Source organism: Hirundo rustica, chromosome 1 (genome assembly GCF_015227805.2).
Source record: "Hirundo rustica isolate bHirRus1 chromosome 1, bHirRus1.pri.v3, whole genome shotgun sequence".
Lineage (NCBI taxonomy): Eukaryota > Metazoa > Chordata > Aves > Passeriformes > Hirundinidae > Hirundo > Hirundo rustica.
This window is the reverse complement of record NC_053450.1, coordinates 122,931,445-122,950,969: the sequence shown is the minus strand read 5'-3', so window position 1 is coordinate 122,950,969 and position 19,525 is coordinate 122,931,445.

Genomic DNA, 19,525 nt, shown 5'->3' with positions numbered 1-19,525 from the left:
AGATCTCAAGAGCTTCCAAGATAAATACATTCTCTGAATTCCACACATTCATCACGTAGCTTTTATTAGGCCAAAAATTTTTTTACAAGATTTTGTGTGGTTCTGAGCTGAAATACATTTTATATCCCTATAGAAACATCTTTGTTTACTTGATCATATATTGCACTGCTACTAAAAAAAAAAAAAAAGCATGTTTTCTCTAGTTTTCACGTACCAGGAGAAATGACTATCAAAAATAGCCTTTAAAGCATAAACTGTTTCAGAAATAAATAACACTTGATGTTAAAAAAACACATTCCTCTGGCTGTGACTACTAGGAACTCCGTTTGATGAAAGAGTTCATACTTTAAAGAATTCTGACTTCCCTTAAGGTGACCAAATGTATATCAGAATCTACTGTAATATCCCAAATCTGATCCTGCTTTACACTACGTACTCAAACCCCTCATTTTCTTTAAATGAAAGGATGGACAAAAAAAATGCTAAGCTGCAGTTTGATAAGTAAAGTTTCATCAGAAAAATCTTGTTGATGATATTGAATTCATTATAGAAGTTTCCATTTCCTATGAACACAGTAAAAAGTAACTGGTTTGCAGTACCAATTAATAAAGCTGAGTGAGCAATTATACACGAATCTTCTGCTTTTCATGGTTGGTAACAGCTGCACTTAGTTTTAAATTTCACCAGATACATTAATTACCCAAACATAGTTAACATTTTTTGTTCATGAGGGTAGCAACTTGAGTCTTTGTTTCTTAATCAATTAGAATGCTCAGGTTTTTTGTTGTGCATGTGTGTGCCGCACACACAATTCATTAAAAATTGATTTTGCCGGTGATTACAAGGGTCGTGTTACATTGGCTCAGCTCCCTGTTTGGCTGATCCTATCTCATCCATCAGAAGAATAGCCTGAAGATACCATCAATCCAGTAGTTTATGAAGTAGAAACAAATATTACGTGTTTAGTGATTTCATAAAATATTATATTGTTTTCCTCTTTCTCTGCACCCCACAGACTTTTCCCTAACCATCCCTCTTAGACCAGCAAATAGTGAGATATATTGGCTAGGAGGGGAGTTTAATTCAACTCTTACTCATTGCATTCACACAAAATAATTGAATGCACATGCAGTGTCTGGTTTTTAAGGGATCCAGTCAGGCCTTTATCTGATTCACCTAAAGGTCCCCTTGATAGTGAATTGGCAATGAATTTCAAAAGCCTCTTCGCTACTTCACACCAAGCAGTTTCCCACTCAGAGGAAGGACTGAGAGAAGCAAAGTTAACATTTTTCATGGAATACACGGTGTGACACTTTGGGCACCTTCAAAAGATCTTGAAAAGCTGAGGTCAATAACATACGGATTTCTTATACGCATTTGCAAATATTAAGGGTTTTTTTTATCAGCTGCACCATCACGTGGTATACGGGAGACGCTACCATATGTTTAGTGGAAAGCAGAATGTCGAGAACTGCTGCTTTGCATTTGGTTGCTTTTGTTCTTTAAAGGGCAGAGCCTACCCGAGTGTCTCCAGCCGCCGCTGTGGCAGAGCCCGGCGGGGCACCGCCGAGGAGTTTAAACCCCGGCAGCCTGCCCGGCTCCATCCCTCAGCTGCCCAGCCGTGCGGAGCTTACGGCTTGCTTTCAGGATTAGCCGCGCCTACAACTTTGGGGATCTTTTTTACAAATAATTATTGCCACAGTAACATTGCACTATGCAACCGTAGCAATAACAGTTGCACTTCAGCGTGTCCAGTTCCTCCTTCTCCCCTTTTCTTGACCTCGCCTCGCTGAGGCCTGAGAATCCTATGGGGAACGGCAGTCCGGGCCAAGGAAATCCTCCCAAATGTCCAAGGGCTGGAGCTAAGAATCAAACACAGTAGCCTTGAGTACACAGCTCACATCTGGAAACACTGGTATGTGATCTCAGAGGAGGGGCCTTCCCGGCTCGTCTGGAGCCCCAGGTGACGCCCCCTCCCAGCTCCCCTGCAGGGGGAGGGATGGCTCTCCGCTAGGCGTGTGTCATTAACTCGGAACGCACTCTTCCCTTTACTTAAACCATATGGATGCATTTCAAATTCTTGTTATTTTTCATAGGGCTGAGACCACCGTAAGTGCTTGCTTTGCATCTTTGCGTGTTTTAGCCTCCTGAAGCAATTTTCTCTTATGTTTCAGTTAAGTACAGGCTCCACCAAACACATTATTAATTACAGACGTGGGTTGCCTTATGCGGCATGATGTGTTCCCTCTGCACATTCACTTAAATGCCTGTTGTGAAACAGTCACACAGATACTGGCATTTTATCTATAAACTGCCTGAAATAGAAGCATTTATAATTAAACGTTGATTAAAGCTTAAATTCTGCAATGAAAATGCTCAGTTTTAGGAACAATGTTTTCCACACCCAGTAGGTGCTTCGTAACATACTAAAGACCTGTTCGTCTCATGGGGAATACTCACAAGCCTTTAGTTAGGCTTGCACTAAAGTACTTTGCTATGTCACAGTAAGCAAATAACTTCTTCAAGAGCTATGGTAGGTGGTAAAATCCCACTGACTCAGGTCCATCTTTGTGTTTACAGAGCCTCCTGTGTCCAACCAGCAACAGTGACATTTGGATTGACACTACCAACTCACTGGTGCAGAAACCTTAGGTTCCCTAAAAAATGCTTATTTTAAGAAAGTTCACCTTCTTCTTGGCTTTAAGCAAATAATACAGAGATGAAAGGCTGTGCAATTTGTTACTCATTCACTTATGGCAATTTTTTAAACCATCGTTTTCAATAATGATCTGTTTTACTTCTCAGATATCTGTGCTCATTTGAAAGTGATGGAACAGTGGCAATGCAGAATAAACTCATAATAAGAGTAGAAATCAAACTCAAAGGCGTAATTACTTTCAGGGGTGCCTAAAACCTTTCCCTTTTGCCAGTCTGCCACAACTACTCACTTATAGTTAGGTCAGAGTGTGTGTCAGTTGTTAATAATATTATTAACCAGGAATTCTTGAACAGACAGTGAAGAAAGATGTACGCTGCTGAAGAATTAAGTTGAGGGTGGACTAAAGGCAGTACAGTTCAGACTCCTGATCGCTTCTCACAATGCTAAGTCAGGTACATTGCACAGTGACTGCTCTCATTAGATTGATTTTTCCTCTGGTGGGACTAATGATACAAGGTGCAAAGAAGTAAAGAATTTGGCCCAAGAGAGTTTTAAAAGCCTGCCAGTCTAATGCAATATGGGAATCATCCTATATTGTGACTATATCTTCACAGATCACTTTACTGAGACAAGAATAGAGCTGCTGTCTGTGAAAAAATAGACGTTTATCATTGATACACATTTTAAAGCAATCCCAGATTACTGTTCACTTACTAGCATTAGATTATTATCACTAGGTTGCAGTGCTGTGAGTGTTTCTGATGCAAAACGGCAAGCAAAATCTATGGAGCTGCCTCCTTCAAGTGCCTAAAATAAATACCAAGTGTGAACGTTTCTGAGATGTTCATTGGAAACAGGAGGGGAAATAACACATTTAAGCTAGTGTCCTGCCCTTGCTCATCTTGATGGACGATTAAATCCAACAATTAAACAGTGACTAGCCTTTTTACATCAGTACCCACACTGAGTGAGGAAAGTCCCTCACATGCGGCACATCCTGAACAGCTCTGCTGCCCCAGCTCAGGATTGTGCCAGCTGCCTCCCTCACCCCACCTCTCACGTCCCCTTCTTCCAAGGGACCTTCTTAGCCTTAGCAGCCCCATGCCAGTGATGGCCATGCTGAGGGGGAGTGTTTTCCAGGAGTTGGGTTGTGTCTCTTGCCCCACGGTGCTACAGGGCTCCCGTGAGCACCACAGGGAACAGCGTGGGGAGAAGAGAAGTGTCAATGACTGACAATGGAACATGGATGTCACACTCCAGTTTCGCTGTTTCAAAGATGAAAAACCATCTGCAGGTGTGTCCCCACTAGAGAACACATACCCACTCGTTTCCTGCTCCTGTACCCCCACTGAAGAGCGGAACATATTCCTAATGAAAACCTGTGGCCAAAATCCTCCAGACTCCTATGGTAGTCCCATCATTTTAAGCAAATCTGCTGTGCTCATCACAAGGTCAAGGTGCTGGTCTAGAGGACAGTGACTGCAGTGAGGTGACACACATTTGCTGCAAATCTCAGAGGTGACCCTTGGACTGCAGGGACAGGATGCAGTCTGTCACACTGTCTGACACTATCTGGTGTTTTTCTGCCACACACAGTAGGTGTTTGTTGGGAAGGATGAAGCCAGAAAGCCCTATAAATATGATTGCTTAGATTCTGAGAATGTGAAACCTGTAACTGAGATAGAATTGAAAGTAAGTTTTGATGTTTGAGATGTCCTAGCTGCTGGATGCCTAGGAAAACAACCCCCAATGTATGATTTATCCCACACTTGTAAAACCCCCCTGAAGTATCAAGTATCTGTAACCCCATTGGCACAACCCTGTTACAACCCACCTCGAGACCCCTTATCAGGGGGCTGCGAGAGTGGGCCTTCCTTCTGTTTCTTCTGCTTCTTCTGTTTCTTCTGTCTCTTCTGTTTCTTCTCTTCTCTTATCTCTTTGTTTACCTCTTGCATCTTGCTCTTGGAATTTCCTTATCTCTTACTACCCCCACCTTCCAAGGCCATGCTACAGCTGCGCCTGGTGGCTCTGAGCAAGGCCTCCCATCTTATACAATAAACCCCTTCTTCTAAAACCCAACTTCAGAGATCTCTCGACTACATTCATCTACACCGTCCTGGAGTCCTCAGCAGCAAGAGGCATATTTCTACAGGTGTTGAAGCAGATCCAAGCAGGGTTTTCCCACTGGGAGCTTTTTACAGCGCAGTTTTTGTACTCAGGCAGCTGGCTCACCTACTCCTCTGCTGCCAGGTAAACACCTGGTTTTGTGAGGGCAAACTCCAGGAAAGCCAGGAGAATTATCTCATGATACAAGAGGGCTAAACAACACAACCAGAGTGTGCCTACTTTACCTGGCAGAACTTTGGTCACTGTAAGGTACGTTAAGTCAGAACCACAAAAATAGATGCACCTGGGTACTGGGTATTAACTTGCACCTCTCATTTCTTATCAGGAAAAAAAAAAAAAAGCTTGTGACTCTGCCAGGAAGCAAACCAGTGCCCTTTAGGCAGTTCTCACCTCCCTCAGAAAAGTAGACAAACCAGCTTTGAGTGAAGCTAGGTATGCAACATAGCCCACAGCCACCGAAGCTAGAAAAAAGAGGTTTCAATGTTTTTGGTGCCTCTGCCATACAGGAAGCAAAGCTTTGCATAATTATACTTAACCCAAGTGTTTCGGGATTATTTTTGTTTCCAGAGCCAGACCCTGAGATAAGAAGCCAATGTGCTCTGAAGCATGTAAGTGTATTTTAATGGTTGATTAAAACCTACCAGCATTCTAGTGACACCAGCAACTAAATAATGCAACAATTCACAAAACATTAAAATGGTCCTGATTGTCAGGATGGGAGTGAGGGAATGAGGAAGAGTACACTGATAGCTTTTAATGTGCTCAAGGCAGACACCTGGAAGTGAGGTAGCAAAAGTCACAAATTAGGTGGTTGCTAATATAGAAAACAGAAAAGCATATTTTTAAGAATTGTTTAGTTTTTCAAGAAAGATTGCATTAAAGGAACAGAAAATGGAACAAATATGTATTTTTTGCAAGTCATTTGTTCTAGGGTTTCCCCACCTGGCATACAGCAATAAAGCTGTCAGAATTTAACGTACTTTTTGGAGCAGACAGATTTTCAAGGGTTTATTTTATATGTTTTAGTTTCGTTTATAAAACAATCTAAAGAAATTCACTAGCTGGAGGACCAAAATCTTTCAGTAGTGGATACAGGAGTTAGCATCAGTATTGCATCGGTGTTGCATTAGTATTGTTGCTATAGTTTAGAGAGTCAGAGGTTAGCCACTTCTGTTTTGCTCTTGCCCTTTCAGAGTTTAACAAAAATTTTGCCCGAAATTTGTCTGTTGTTTTCTATTGCATTAGAATGGAGATTGGTGGGTCCAGTGAGGAGCTTGCAGCAGCACTGACTGCTCCCCTTGTTTTGTGCACACCACTGGCAGGCGCTCTAGGCTTCCCTGGAATGACACTGCTGTGAGCACTACTCTGTTCTGCTCTGAAACATAAAGAACACTTCGAATTTAACCTAAAATCTGTCTCTTTCCTCTTTTATAGACTGGTTTAGCCATGCTGTTTCCTTCTAACTTTGTTTCTTTATTTTAGTCATCTGTTATTTGAAGAAACCGATCCTGAATGTAACCACGTTTCACTATCCAGTCTCTTCTGTTCAGTAGTGTTTTCCATGTATTTCCTACAAAAGTAAAAGACTGCAGGATCCTAGTAGGATCCACAGCAGCCATAAAACCCACGGGGTAATTTTTTCCCACAAAGCCACATGACGTTAAGAAAATGTAAGGTCACAAGAGAGATTTCTGATATGATCTCTTCGGTAGACTATGGTGTGATATGTCCAAAGTCTAAAAAGTATTTTTTGGACACAGGGATTTCCTGCTAGGGATAGCAGCATGCCAGTTTCCCCTCCCTGTACACATGATTTTGTTGGCATATCCAGCATTCTGCAGAGTCTGAAACAGGAGTTAAGGGATTTATTCCAGGTTGGCAGAGAACAACACATCTTCCAAGGATACAGCCTACCTAAGGACCTTCTGAGTCTGTCAGTACCAAGTGATAAGAATCATTATATCCAAATTTAATATCCAGCATTGCCATTGGACTTGGGATTTCTGTGAACAGGTGAAAGATCCCCCATGCAAAGGGGTTAACAACATCTGACTGTGTCTCAGAAAGGTAGAAGAGGGTGGGAAATGATAAAATATTGGACCATCAGAATGTAAGAACTTAGTAATATACAGACTACCATTTCCGCATCTGAAAGAAATACAAACGAGCTTTTACTATGGCTGAGCTGTCACTGCTCTTCCTTCTCAGGAAAATATCTAGCTTTAGAGAAATGGCAGTTTTACTAAAAAAGAAGGAAAAATTAGGGAACTGGGAAAAAAGACTGATATGACAAGACAAGAAAAAATATTAAGCAAAATGTAGCAATTACAGCAAAATCATCACAGTACCATGGCAGCTAAGCATGAAAGAATAACATGAACCACAATGGACTGAAAGTTTTTTTTTTCATTTCCTCACACCTACATATGTATTTATGAGTGTACAATTTGAGTACAAAAGACGCATATAAAATTCCCCTTCTGAGCTGGCACAATTTTATTTCCATTTTGCCAGGGCTGGATGACTCCACAGTTTTAGGAGCAAAAAATAGCTTGAGCAGAGTCTGAATGCAATGCATTGATAGGTAGGATGTATAAAGGTAGTTAGTGACACATATAGATCATGTGTGGTAAGAGTCCAGAGAGAAAAAGACAAAAGAAAAATAGGATACAAAAAAGGGTAGAAATTGGTAAAAAGTGGAAATAAATGCGGCACAAAGAGTAATTTCAGGTAAAAAAAAATTCAAGAAAACTGTGATCTTGTTGTTGACAATTTACAAACAAAGAAGGTGAAAGACCTTGGATAAATTATTCATTATCCACCAAGCTTTAATTAGAACACACCCACATATGTGTGCAAGGGTGGAGAGAAGCTTTTTTAGCTAATAAAGCAGTTTTGATCTGCATCATAAAATGCTGTAGTGGATTGCCTCAAGATTTGTCTCGAACTGGAACTTTCTTGGGATGCTAATCTCAACAAACAGTTTGAGGGCATCCTCATGTGTCAAAAAATGTGCAAATGAGAAGTGTTTCCCTTCAAAGGAATATGGCATATTATAGACTGTATTGCTAATTGCAGCTATGTATTTCTTGATAGTTGATCATGACATTAAAATAATTTTCTAGATCCACATTTTAGAAAAATCATTCAAAATCACACTTAAAGACTGCAGTTCTTCAGAGCCTGACAGAAGAAATGGATGCTTTGGGATGCATTCAGATAGCATTGATTCAGTATCAATGCATAAAATCCATCTGTCCATAGACTCTATAAGATAGATTTATCATTCAAGTCTAGCATTTTGAAGATCACATCCAAAGAAACCCACTGCTAGACTAATTGAAAGTCCTATCTGGCAGAAAAGTTATCACAGAGTTAAAACAGACATTGAGTCAAACAATTACCATGAAATTTGGAAATTTGGTCCTCTATTCTGTTGATGCCTTGTGGGTTTTTTTTGTTTTGGTTTGGTTTGGTGTTTTTTTGTGTGTGTGTGTTTTTTGGTTTTGTTTTTTTTTTTTTTTAGCACAGAGTGAGGATGTCTTTCAGACCACGAATCTGATATTTCTCACTGTTATACCTGCATATGGACAACCACATGCACAAATATTACAAAAGGAGGTGTTAAGAAGTTGTATTTACTTGATTAGTGTAGGTAAGCAGAGCAGCTGCAACCGGACTCTTATCTGTTCTCGAGTATGTGGCCTAAATGCTTGTAGAAAAAAAAACCAACAACATAAAATGGAATCTGGATGAAAAATGGGATTATGAGACTTAAACCTCTGTCATTCTCATGTTATGATCAGGAGTATGGATATGGTGGATACTCATGAACGATCATGGCTTAACCAAAACACAGTGTGGGTCACAGGTGAATTTCTCTCAGGGTGGGAGGTGCAGAGGCTCTGACCCAGGGTGGAGTAGGACAGAGAAGTTCTTGCTCGAGGCCCAGGCTTGAACCTCACCCATTCACAAAGAGGTATTTGGTGGTGGGGCTACCCAGCCAAAGGTGGCTGGGCCTGGCTATGGCAGTGTTATTCTTGTGCTTTAACGGTGATAAGTTAGTAAGCTCAAAATACCATTTGAGCTTGACCAGGTTCGTATTCAGTTCAAGTCATAAGGCTACAGGTGAAAAGAAAGGAATTATGGCATTAGTGTGATATATGACCTAAAGTTAATTCGTGTTGTGAAGTGTAATTACTCTGCGATGAAATGTAATAATATGCAATGTAAAACTGACCTGCTTTCAGTCTAAGTTGAGATCGGTAAACCTAAAGGTATGTTTAAGTTTAACTAAGACTAAAACAGCATGGAGGGACATGAGGGTGGAGAGGAAGAAGGAATTTCTGCCGGGAATCGCTTTGGGACGAACCTACAGAAAGGCACCACTAGCGGAAAATGGGATATGGGCGCGCTAACGATCAAATTATTAGATCAGATCGATATCTTATCTGTTCCGGCCCGATTTAACATTTCCAAACCTCCTCCGGACACGGCAATCACGGCATTGTTCCACCTTGAGAATCCATTCAACAGACCCCGGACCTGAACATGAATACCTAGTGAAGCTACCACGGAGGGGGAGTCCTATGGTCTCGGTCCACTCTCAGTGAAAGACTGTATAAAAACCAGCGGTATTGGACCCAGTTTGTGAACAGAGGGGGTGACAGGCTGACAGAGTCTGTTACCGCGTTCACCCAGTGCCGAAATCCCGGGATTCGACGCTGTCCCTTTTAATTGTGGCTACCGGAGACTGTGATTTAAGTCTCAAAATAAAATTCTATATTTTGATTTACTGAATTTGGCTTGGCGATTTATTACAATTAGTAAAGGAAACATCAATGAAAAGCCTCCTGCAGGAGTGACATGACACCTTGAGAAGCTTTGGAAAGGGATTTCGAGCCTGTGACTTGTGTTTTCAGGTTTCAAATAATTTAAAAAAACAATTAAAATACTGTTTTACTAAAGATTACCAAGGTCAAAGATTCCAGACATGAGAATCTCTGCACCTACAGACCCGAATCCAGTGAGGGGAGGCTGTGCCATGGTATCAGGAGGGTTAGAGAAGTAGAAATTCTCCATGTAAGCAGAGGAGGGCAGCTCCACAGTTGCATTTTCCCTCAGATCCAATTGTGTGCATTCAGACCTTGCATTAAGAATAATATATATACGTGCTTTTCCTCAAGAATGAGAGAATGATCCTCAAAATCTGTAGCCTAAGGCTCTGCCTCCTTTGTTATGCAAATGAGCTACCCCTGCCTTTCACTGTATAAGCCACAAAAAGATGAAGATATATACTTTTTTCTTTCATTGCATACCCATATGTTTGTATAGTGATTACCATTGCAGCTAGCAGATGCTCTTATTTTAGGCTTCTTAAACAGAAACCCAAAATCATCTTGTATCTGTGTTTTTCTGATACAGACAGATGTGAAAGGGGCTTTTTTTTTTTTTAGTTATTGATGGAGAAAGTTTTTCTCTGCTTGCTGTCTACATTAACATTTTTCTAATAATTGATTCCCTTCCGGGTAACAGAAGTAGAGAATTTTCCTCTACCTGTTGATCATTTCTGAAGCAAGATGGAAGATCTGTTGGACCAAAACTCCTTTTGGGTTGGTATGACAAGGCATGATCCCCTGAATTATTTAATTCCTAGTAACAAATAACAGCCCCTCAGGCACAACATTTATTGGAATAAACCATTGTTTCATTTTGCTTTGTGGAGGAAGTACAGAAACCACCTAAGAAGAAAAATCTAAGACATTGATGGAAGATTTTGAAAGATATGCATAATTTAAGGACTAGAGTAATTGACATACCTCCTATTCTTAGATTTCTTTCAAGTCAGGGGTGTGTTTAGTAGATTTGGCTCTTAAATGATAATATGTGTGAATTAGCTATTCATTCCAGTATCTAGATCTTTGCAAATCATCACATATCTATGGAAAGCAATCTACTTTTATTTTCTAATTGCTGAGCTCCAGGGGCTGGGGTTTTTGGTGGGTTGTTTTGTTTTGTTTTGTTTTTTTGCTTCTGGAGATTACATTGGCAAATTTTAAATGGTGGTTTCAGTCAGCCTTCCCAACAGCAGAATTACAGTTGAAATTTCAGAATAGAATTCAAAAATATTTTCTTCTTGGCTTGTATTGTCCTAGTTCTGTATCCCTGGACATGAAAATACCCCTCCATAAGAGCATGGAAAGCAAGATCTCTGCCCCAAGAAGAAGATAATTTAATCCAAATATAGAGGATAGGAACAAAAAGATCAAGCGAAGAGATGGTGGCAGATGGTGCTGGGGGGCACACAGAGTGAATTCTAAGTGGAAGGAAGACATCTGAATTGAGTTTTGAAAGCAAAGAAGGAATTATCTTAATGAAGGAGCAGCTGATCCAAGTGCAAAATGTCGCTTGAGAGTACGTAGGACACAAGGAGAGAAGAAAAGACCAAGAGAGCAGTCGGCAAGCATTAGGTGAGGGCTGTGCCTCATGCTTGTTAACAGAGGTTTGCTTGTGTAATTTACACCAATAAAAAGCATGTGATGGAAAAAAAAAATCTTCATGAATACATCTGTTCAGCAAGTGATGAACAAGCAGTTTTATACATAGGTACACAACAGACTCATATCTACAGAACCTTTCTGTCGAAGAAAGAACATGACACAGACAACATGCAAACCTACTGCAGAGTTAAAGATGCTTCCTGCACAGACCTGGCCAAGTTTGTGCCAGAGGGCAGTAGAGAGGAGCAGAGACAGCAAGGAGGCAGACCTCGAACTACCTGAAAGACCTTTCCTTCCATGCAGAAATGTAGGCAAAGAATAAGCCTGCCTTGAAAAGATGCAGAATTTATTTTAATCCAACTTACAAAAAAATACAAAAAAAAAAAAAAAGGGCACACATGGATGTGGTGAAGTACATGGTCCTCAGAGGGGCAAGGGAGAAAAGGAAGTAAGGTACGAAGCCTGTGATCCAAACCCTCATATATATCAAGTTCAAACTGTCATAAGAGGAATATGGGCTCTGATGATTTAATTTATGCTGAAAAAAAAATCTGATTTTGAACACGGTACAGTTCCAGGTTTTTAAAAAAAAAAAAAAAAAAAAAAAAAAAAAGAAAAGATGTATACGTTGAAAGAAGCCCATTAGCTCTGCCATTTGAAGAATGTATGATGGCTTCAGCCCGCTGGTGTTTACAAGACAAGTGTGCTAATTTTCATACTGAGTCTGGTGCTCTGCTTAATTTTTTAGTATGCCCTACTTACTCATACTTATCCCTGTCCTTACAAAATTCATGTTTTTCAGGTCTCCTCCTTCATCACCTTCTTTACAGTAAAAGCAATGTAAATTTCTTCGCTTCTGCTGATAATTAGAGTAGTGCTATTTATTTGAACAAAAAAATCTCACCACTTTCTAACTAATAACACTGGCTAATACTACAGCCAGTGGTTTTGTTGGGTAACGGGTAGCATAGATTTGTATTGCACTTTTATCTACCAGTACTGGTCAAGAACTTCAGCAGTCAGAACAGCTCAGGAATTAGGAGTATTGTAGAATTAGATATCAGACCTAATGTTTTGGTCTAGACACTGTAGAGACCTAAATTTAAGAGTTAATCCCTGTCTCAAGTAGTTCGTACTACAGATTATACCATGACAGGGATTGTGAAATGGGAGATTATGACTCACCTTCGTGAAGCCGTCTCTCTTCACAAATTACTCTTTTTGGAACACTATAATCAAACAAGAGCTTTATCTATTTATTTATTTATACAGCTCCCAAAAGTATGTTAAACCTTTGAGGGCAGAAACAGGCAAGATGCAGAAGTGAGGCATTTTTTAGTCTGCCACAAACAAGACTTTTCACATGAGCTGTCAATTTTTCTTTTCTGTGTGCACGTTTCTTACGGGGTGTTTTTGTGCATTTCTTAAAGCTCAGAACACTGTGTCTTATCAATTTGCAATGAAGATTGGCAGGTACTGCTTGATACTGTTTTAAAGGCACAGAGCATGATACATTTTGTCAAGTCAAACATATTAACAACTTCTTCCAGAGTGTTTTCTTTGAGAGACATTCAACTCCACAGCATTCTCTTTAATGCAAGAATAAAGCTAAGAAATTACGTTCATAGATCTTATCCTGTAAACCTGTCTACCAGAGCCTTTTTTTTTTTACCAGCAGACATTAAGGCATTACCTTGACATGAATTTATTTACCTATTTGTAAATAAAAATGGAGCAACAGATATACTTCATTTTGAAATTGTATCACGTGGTTCTGTAATTAATTTGGCTCAACTGCTCTATGATTCCATTTGTTCCTATTAATGCAGAAGCATGTCAGAGCTTACAGAAAGTTAATCACTGACACTAGCACAGTGCATCATTTCCCTATTTGTGCTGGATGTGAATTACTGTGCTAGGAGAAACTTGAATAATGCCCCAGATCCCTCATACCTTTAAGCACAGGTGCACATCAGTTTGAGTTGAACTATGATGCATGGAATCATTTGTATGTGTTATCATTTGTATGAATTTGACCCATTCATCCTTTACAAGCTCCAAAGACAGAAAAGCCAGATGGGCAGGGATGCTGGATGGGACTTACCAGAGCGTAGAGGCACGTGTGGATTTTTCCTCAAGACCTTGAGGGCCCTCCTGGTAAGTCCCTGTAGGAGTGCCCATACTCATGGCAAGACCTTAACAGGGATGAGGTTTTCCAACTCCCTTCCAACATCATGTGTCTGCACCTTGGTGTCTTTATTTAAGCCTCAACATCCAGATTCTAGAGATGGCTTAGGAAAACTGTGGATAGCAGAGGCCAAAGCTCTGTTCCAACAGGCCATATAACTGCTGCTGAACTGTGGGGATGCCTGACTTGCCTACATCCACCCCTGGCAATGCCTGTGGTCCTACTTCCAGAGGTGCCTGGGCAGCACAAGCTGGAGCTCCAGCTCTGCATCAGCTTGCAGGCTCACAAGCAGCCAAAATCTCCCAAGCCTGACCTATCTTGTCCATGTACACAGATACATAACAGCAAGACTGAGCTAGAGCTGTAGCTCTAATCTCTCTTTTGCATGGAGCCTAAATAAGCTGGAGATTTCCCTTCCCATAGGAGTTCAAATTCCCATCTTTTATGGTATGGATGCCTTAAGTTAAGTTTTAGCTTTCATGTTTTCCTGTGCTGCCCAGGGCTGTAGTTCTGAGCCTCACATTAAGTGCTAGTAAGCTCTCTTCACAGAGTAGGTAGACAAAACAAATCCTTTTCCTGCTGAAGACCAAGGACAACTTTCAGGCCCAAAAGCATAAACAATGGTGGACCGAAGGAAGAAACCAGAAGGATGAGACCTCACAACCTGAAGCTGTAACTGGACAATTAAACCCCAATATGCAAATGGATCAAAACTTACAAAAGTGTAAGACCCAGTGACCGGCCAGCCATTTTGTGACCATTCTTAGTCCCCCTTGGGTGTAGCTCTGGTCAGGCTCCTGTCCTGCCCAAGGTGTACCCTAAAGGCCTTTCAATAAATACCTACTTTATTCTCTAGCTCTGTCCAGTCTCTGTTTCAGGTCAGCCTTCCCAAGGCATCAGCATCAGACTTCTGGCTGGGCCCAGGGGTTTGTACAGCCTTTCTTTGAGTGAAGCTGTGCCACCAGGCAGCACAACGGAGACAGTGGTCATGGATTTTCCATTGAATTAAAGTATGAATATGATCACTACCTGCAGCCCAAACACAAAAATGCTCCCTTCCTGTTGAGCACTCTTCCACCAGGTGATGGCACCTGGGTTCTCCATACACTTGTAGCTTGTCTCTGCCCTTAGGTGGTGGTCATGAAGTTGCTCTCTGAGAGAAAGATTAAACCTCTTTCTTATGTGGAAAAAGACCCAAACTTCATGGCTGTTCAGAGGGAACTTTTAACCAAGCAGACTATTAAAAGATAAACAGCTTCACTGTGCTTTTATTAAAAGGAGAGTGGGAGAGGAAATAAAAAGCAAATGGGAAAGAAAAACACAATTATGGTTTCCCTAAAAAGCATTAATTATAAGTATATACTCCATGGAGAAGATATCAGGCTCAGAGTGCAGAGTGGGTGGCAGTGCATGACATAGCTCTGAGACAGGCATTTAATAAGTGACATCCCCATGTTCAGCAGGATTCTTTGGAGGAAGGGAGAATAGGCAACATCCCTAATCTGGAGTGGACCTTATTACTAAGATTATGGTTTAAGTGAACAAGAAAGGAAAGAAAAAAAAAGAAGCTTTCATCCTTGGGGCATGGGGACAAGAGCAGCTCTGGGGTTTAGAGCCTGCTTGTGAAGAAGAGAGAAGGCTCCTCAGCATTTTGGAACAGGGGTTTGCATTTTGGATTTCCTCCCATGTATAGAAAAGGTTCTGTATAAACACTGTGCTCTTTTCAGTAAGGACTTTTGCCAGGTTCCTGTGCTAAAGGCTGGCATTATCTAGGACTGCAATTCCCAGCAGTCTCTGAGATACTTTATTCCCTCTGGCAGCTGGAGGAAAAGGGGAGGTTAAAGCACTCTGCTCGAGGAGCTGCCACCACCCCACCACCGATCCTTACCAGCAAAGTTGCAAAACAGGAATTTCCTCCCTCCGCTGCAACTTCCCCTGTGCCTGCCCCCAAAACCACCATTTTTTCTTTGACTGTCATTAAAAAGAAGTTATCAGTGAAATTAAGAACATTTGTCCACAAAAGTTCCCTTCCTTCTGTCATGGTTTAACACCAGCCCCATACTAGGCACTATGGAGAAAATTAACTCCATCCCAGCCAAACCCAGTATATTTCCTTAAAGGGCGAAAACAGCCCAGAACAGGAGCAAAGTGTTGGATTTTTAAAAAAATCTTGTCTGCAGAGAGAAACAAGATCTGACATCCCCAGAGTAGCATCTTTCCACGTGTAAGTATTGAATGTACTGAAACAATATGCAGGTGACATGAGGGAATCATGAAGACTTTTGTTAGTTAATCACTTGGAGATGTCTGGCAGTGAAAAGCAGCAACTCAAACATGCCCTATTTATTCTTGACAGCTATTAGCAGTGGCAAAGTCACAGAAAATGTTAAAGTTATAGAAGAGGTAATGAAGGCACAAAGACCTAATATGATTTCCTTCGAGGCTGTTTATGAAGCCAGCACTGTCCTGCTTTATAGAGAGCAGCAGATGTTTAGTGTATCTTGTTGGTACATGCAGATGTGGTTCTGCTTATCAGGTACACTTAAAATCTAGAAGGACTCGGCGCTCTCCACAGGGACTTAATATGAAATATTTGCAAGTCCTCCGCTGCTAATTTGAAGACATGTATTCAAAATGTATGAGAATAGAGTTATAATGATATGGCTAAAAAGAACAAAATCATGGCAGCTATTTGATGCTGGATTAAAGTGGAGACTTAGCAAATATCTTTATTTGCCTAACAGAAAAGTTGTTCTTTTTACCTACAGGAAGGTGTCATGTCTTTGCTAAATACCAGATCTCGCCAATCTATTCACAAATAATCATAATTTCAATCACAGTCACTAAAGAATGAGAGATGACTTGTCTCCCAGTAAAAATATAACATTGGTAAATAGTGTAAGGGCCCATATTGCTAAAAATTAATTCTTTTACAAAATACATTAAAAGGCGTCACAACCCACAGTGGTCAGCACAGAATTGTCCTCTTGGTTTGAACTTGCTGGCACATTTCAGGATTCCCCAGATTGCTGTGCCACTGATGAACTCTGCCATGGCCCTTGGGTCCCCCAGCTGTCCTCAGTGGGGTGCCTTTGCCAAGAGCTGGGGCTGCCCAGGGCTTTCCTGCTCCCAAGCCAGGGTGGTGGGACAGGTCCCATCTGTGAGGTCCTGGCCTGCTGCCCCTGGGATGCTCCCATGCTGCTGGACCCCAGGAGCACCCAGCCCCCATAGTGCCCTGGCAATTACTGCATGTCAGCTGTGAAACTGTATTGTTCCATTTGGTTTTATAAACAATAAAAAATAATTACAGCTGGCAAAATAAATGAGCTTGGAGTGTTTTCCAATGCATTATCCTGACCTTACTTTTGTGTGTCTGTATCTGTGTCTGTCTGTGTCTGTGTGTTTGCTTCCTGAATTTTCTGAGTTACAATGATTTAAAAAAAAAAAAAATAAATTGCAGCATTTTTTGGCTACTTCTGCCAATTAGTCTGTTTCTAGAAAATCCATTATAATAAAAAAAGGGTGCATAAAGGCAGTCTGGCTTTATCCTAACAAATTGCACAGAATTGAAAGACTCGAAGCAATGGTTGCCTCTGGCAGCTCAGCCTCAGCAGTGCTGATGTGGCTGGTACCAAGTGAGGGTGGGGAGCTGGGGATTGGCTTCTTCTCTCCTTGTCCCAGAACCTGCTAAGCCCAGAGATCTCCTAACCACCCCATTAGTAAATGAAATGTTCTGCTCCCTTGGAAATCAAATGAGAAATCAGAGAGCATCTTTATGCCACTGCATAAAGCACCAATAAAGGTGTAGAAACAGGCAGGAAGGTGGATTGGAAGTAAGGACTAGCTCATCTGAAGGTTTTGACTGAGAAAGACCTGTTACATTCCTACAACAAAGAATGTTTGTATTGTTGGTTTTTTTTTCTTACTGTTTCTCATAAGACAGATCATATGATAAAAGGCACAATTAATAAAATGATCAGATAACAGGTTACCCCAAGCAGCATATGAGGATATTGTGGAGACCTCCATATGAGGATATCGTGGGACCCTAAAGTGCAAACAATTTCAAAAGGGAATAGGATGAATTGAAATAGGGTCGGGGCAGCTGAGAAAGATGATGTTCCAAAGTCAACCTCTGGCAAAGGAAGACCCTGCGCTGTGTGTTGCCAGAAACTGGAAAACTCAGCACAGGAAGGATCCTACCCTGACCCTCTCACTCTTTCCATCAATGCTGGGAACAAATAGATGTAATGAGTGATCTTTACAGGCTGCAGCAATCCAAACACTATCAATTCCACACAAATAACAAGTCCACTCTACTATTAAAAATAGAAGTGAGAATGTGAACAAAGTCTTTCTTCTCTACAGGCTCTGGAGTGAAACTTCCTTGCAGAAGCTGCTGCAGGAAGCTTCATGTAAAGGCAAGCACTGTGACACCCTGGTGACAGCTATAAGCAAAGCCTCAGAAATCTATCGACCTTGGGAGTAATGCTGAAGATTTTCCGACCCTCCTATGTGGCATGTTTCCTTTACCACCAAAGATCTCTTTCTTTTCCTTTTGTGTGTGAATTTTCATGGGAATTGTAAGTTGTTTCTTAGACAGATGGAATGCTTGAGTCAGTCCTCTCATTTTCTTTAATGGGAAAATAGGATTTGTTGGATTCTTCAGGAAGAGGGAGGAAGATTTTTGATAGCTCCTCCATATCTTCTGTGCACTGAGTTAAAGGTACAGAATGACACAGTAAAAGACCAGTAAAACTACCCATTCTAAGCCAAGAAGTGCATTTATGGATCTAGTTGTAAGGACAGTTGTTTAGAATTTTTTTATTGCTTTGCCGAAATCTGTATAATACCATACACAAATGCAGTTTATAAATAGACATGTCTGGGTGAGTGCCTTTACTCCTCATCTGCCCAGGCCATAGGGACTAGTGCGATGAGAAACGCAGTACATGCACATTCAAGATCTCTGGTTAGGCTAAATGTTTGCCTGATTCAGCATAGCATGCTTTAATAATATAATTCAATTTTTCTTCATTTTTTAATGTTATTTCAGCCCGTTAACATAATTTGGTGAGCTGTTCTAGTTGTTACAGCTGCTAGTTTTGCCCTTAATACTGATTTCACTTATGACCTCAGTCAGAACTAGATTTAAAGTTCGAGATGATGTAAGTGAATAAGGATTATTAGATTTATCCATACGGCAATTTAAATAAGAAACTGCCTGGCTTAGAATAAACGGCAAATGAAAAATGCATGTGATTTATAGACCTGTCCACTTTGAAGATTTATACACAGAGTGGGATGATTAAGTAAGAGACAGACCTGATTACATGAAATATGTAATTTCTGTAATGCAATATTGGAAGCAAGCTGCTAAACAGCAGCAGCATAACAATGATTGCCCCAACAGCTTTTATTAGAGTATTAGTGTACAGCTGGTATGCAGTCATGTAAACACAAGCAGCAGGCTTGCAACCATTCCTTTTCCTTGACAACGGGTAGATGCTGTTATGTTCCCATGAAAAGCATCTTCCCCTCTCAGAGACTGCAGTACCATCTCCTGGAAGCAGGCTGTGGGACTGGAGTTGCCTCCAGGCTTTGTCTATCCCTCCCATCTAAGAGCACCATTTTCCTGTGTCTCTCTGCTCTCCTACAAATGTGTGTGCAGGCACTCCCAAGGCCGCATGCCAAGATCGTGATTAAACTGTTGATTACACTCTTCTGTATCTGAAATAGGTAGAGATTTCTGAGGCTTGGCGGAAGCAGTTGTGCCTCTCCGTCAGAACCCGAGAAGGTCCAGATGCATCATCACAGAAACAACAGGATTGGAAAAAATCCTCTCATTTTTCTACTACTTAACAGAAAGAAAAAGCTCTTCCTTTGCTCTCCACCAAGCTTGAAAGGCAAAAAACTAAATGCATTTCCCTTCATTGGTTTTAAGGGTAAAAGAAGGTGTTGTAATCATTTAGCCTTTCTACCACAATATAACACAAGCTGTGGACCTCCATTCAGCAACTCCATCTGTCTTCCCCTTTAGCTGAGAACTTG